Source organism: Arachis stenosperma, chromosome 10 (genome assembly GCF_014773155.1).
Source record: "Arachis stenosperma cultivar V10309 chromosome 10, arast.V10309.gnm1.PFL2, whole genome shotgun sequence".
NCBI lineage: Eukaryota > Viridiplantae > Streptophyta > Magnoliopsida > Fabales > Fabaceae > Arachis > Arachis stenosperma.
Genome location: NC_080386.1, coordinates 82409653 through 82413102, shown reverse-complemented (window position 1 = coordinate 82413102; position 3450 = coordinate 82409653). Strand labels below are relative to the sequence as shown.

At 39.1% G+C, this 3450-nt stretch overlaps 1 non-coding gene across 1 annotated transcript; it reads right to left on the bottom strand.

Moving 5' to 3' along the window:
- Nucleotides 1-2786: 2786 nt before the first annotated feature.
- On the bottom strand, nucleotides 2787-2894 carry LOC130958496 (small nucleolar RNA R71). Its single transcript, XR_009077614.1, has one exon. It is a non-coding gene; the product is annotated as a small nucleolar RNA R71 (small nucleolar RNA).
- Between the last annotated feature and the right edge of the window lie 556 nt (nucleotides 2895-3450).

The window sequence follows — 3450 nt, the reverse complement described above, 5'->3', positions numbered from 1 at the left end:
CACTTATGAACAAAGTGACTGACAACCACTCTTGTTCTACAAGCATACGAGGCTCTAGTGAATATCTCTTGGATTCTTTAACCGGAATCTTCGTGGTATAGGCGAGAACTGATGGCGGCATTCAAGAGAATCCGGAAGGTCTAACCTTGTCTGTGGTATTCTGAGTAGGATTCAATGATTGAATGACTGTGACGTGCTTCAAACTCCTAGCAGGCGGGGCGTTAATGACAGACGCAAAAGAATCGCTGGATTCTATTCCGGCCTGACCGAGAACCGACAGCTGATTAGCCATATGCTGTGACAGAGCATAGGAACATTTTCACTGAGAGGATGGGAGGTAGCCACTGACAACGGTGAAACCCTTGCATAAGCTTGCCATGGAAAGGAGTAAGAAAGATTGGATGAAGACAGTAGGAAAGCAGAGAGACGGAAGGGAAGGCATCTTCATACGCTTATCTGAAGTTCTCACCAATGATATACATAAGTATCTCTATCTTTATCTTTATGCTTTATTCATCATCTATACCTATTTGAGTCTGCCTGACTAAGATTTACAAGGTGACCATAGCTTGCTTCATACCAACAATCTCCGTGGGATCGACCCTTACTCACGTAGGGTATTACTTGGACGACCCAGTGCACTTGCTGGTTAGTTGTGCGAAGTTGTAGTGATCACAATTTCGCGCACCAAGTTTTTGGCGCCGTTGCCGGGGAATTAAATGTCCTAACTACGGTTTCACATTTGTTCCCTGCAATAACAGTGCCAAGTTTTGATCCGGCAACAACACCAAGTTTTTGGCGCCGTTGCCGGGGATTGTTCTTGTGTATGGACAACTGACGGTTCATCTTGTTGCTTAGATTAGGTATTTTTCTTCAGAGTTCTTAAGAATGAATTCTAGAGTTTCATGATGATCTGCTGAAATCTAGCTGGCTGAGAAGCCATGTCTAATCTTATTGGACCGAGGTTTCAACTGATCATCACAATAGCTTGTTGATTTCCATCAATCTTGCCATTGGAGCAATGATCTGCTAAGGCTTGGCTAGCCATTGGCCATGTCTAGTGTTTTGGACCGAAGCTTTCTTTGAAAGCTTGGCTGGCTGTGAAGCCATGTCTAATTCCTGGACCGGAGTCTTAGACTAACATTGCAATGATTCCTGGAATCCAAATTGAGAATTCTGAAACCTTTATTTTCTATTTTCATACGATTTTCGAAAAAAGCACAAAAAATTTATAAAAATCATAAAAACCAAAAAATATTTTATGTTTCTTGTTTGAGTCTAGTGTCTAATTTTAAGTTTGGTGTCTTGCATGCCTTGTTTATTTGATCTTGGTTCTATTTTCAAGTCAATAGTACAGGGAACTGAAGATTCAGAACATGCAGCAGAGGAATTACACAGAAAAAGCTGGGCGTTCAAAACGCCCAGTGAAGAAGGACAGACTGGCGTTTAAACGCCAGCCAGGGTACCTGGTTGGGCGTTTAACGCCCAAAAAGGTAGCATTTTGGGCGTTAAACGCCAGAATGGATACCATTCTGGGCGTTTAACGCCAGGATGGCAAAAGGGGGAAGATTTTGTTTTCAAATCAATTTTTTTTCAAGTTTTCAAAGTTTTTCAAAACCAAATCTTTTTAAAATCATATCTTTTCAATCAAATGTTTTCAAAATCAATTTCTTTCCTTTTTCAAAGATACTTACTAACAATTAATGATTTGATTGAACATTTTAAGTATGTAGCCTTTTCTGTTGAGAAAGGTTTAATGTTTGAATCATATCTTTTCTTGTTAGGCAAGTCATTAATTTTTAAAATCAAATCTTTTTAAATTGTTTTCAAAATCATATCTTTTCAATCATATCTTTTTAAAACCATAACTTTTCAATCATATCTTCTTAATCACATCTTTTTCAAAACAGTTTTTGGATCATATCTTTTTTATTTCTAATTTCAAGAATCTTTTTCAAAAAAATTACTTGATTTTTTTCCCACTCTTGGTTTTCGAAAATTAATTAAAGTTTTTCAAAAATGTTTTCAAAATACTTCACTTGATTTTCGAAAATTTCTTCCTCTCTTCCCACATCCTTCTATTTATGGAGTACCACTCCTTCTCAATGCACAATTCGAACTCTATCTAATTAAGTTCGAATTCTCTACTTCTTCCTTCTATTTTTCTGTACCTCTGACACCTCAAGGAATCTCTATACTGTGACATAGAGGATTCCACATTTTCTTGTTCTCTTCTCTTTCATATGAGCAGGAACAAAGACAAAGGCATTCTTGTTGAAGCTGACCCTGAACCTGAAAGGACCTTGAAGTGAAAGCTAAGAGAAGCTAAGGCACAACTCTCTGTTGAGGACCTGACCGAATTCTTCAAGGAAGAAGAACCCATGGCAGCCGAAAACAACAACAATGCCAACAATGCAAGGAAGGTGCTGGGTGACTTTACTGCACCTACTCCCGACTTCTATGGGAGAAGCATCTCTATCCCTGCCATTGGAGCAAACAACTTTGAGCTTAAGCCTCAATTAGTTTCTCTAATGCAACAGAATTGCAAGTTCCATGGACTTCCATTGGAAGATCCTCATCAGTTTTTAGCTGAATTCTTACAAATCTGTGACACAGTCAAGACTAATGGGGTTGACCCTGAGGTCTACAGACTGATGCTATTCCCTTTTGCTGTAAGAGACAGAGCTAGGACATGGTTGGACTCACAACCTAAAGAAAGCCTGGACTCTTGGGAAAAGCTAGTCAATGCCTTCTTGGCAAAGTTTTTTCCACCTTAAAAATTGAGTAAGCTTAGAGTGGAAGTCCAAACCTTCAGACAGAAGGATGGAGAATCCCTCTATGAAGCTTGGGAAAGATACAAACAATTGATCAGAAAATGTCCTTCAGACATGCTTTCTGAATGGAGCATCATAGGTATTTTCTATGATGGTCTCTTTGAACTATCCAAGATGTCTTTGGATAGCTCTGCTGGAGGATCTCTTCATCTGAAGAAGACGCCTACAGAAGCTCAAGAGCTAATTGAAATGGTTGCAAATAACCAATTCATGTACACTTCTGAAAGGAATCCTGTGAACAATGGGACAAGTCAGAAGAAAGGAGTTCTTGAGATTAATGCTCTGAATGCCATACTGGCTCAGAATAAGATATTGACTCAACAAGTCAATTTGATTTCTCAAAGTCTGTCTGGAATGCAAAACGCACCAAGCAGTACTAAGGATGCTTCATCTGAAGAAGAAGCCTATGATCCTGAGAACCCTTCAATGGAAGAGGTGAATTACCTAGGAGAACCCTATGGAAACACCTATAATTCTTCATGGAGAAATCACCCAAATTTCTCATGGAAGAATCAAGAGAGACCTCAACAAGGTTTCAACAACAATAATGGTGGAAGAAACAGGTTTAGCAATGGCAAGCCTTTTCCATCATCTTCTCAGCAACAGACAGAGAATT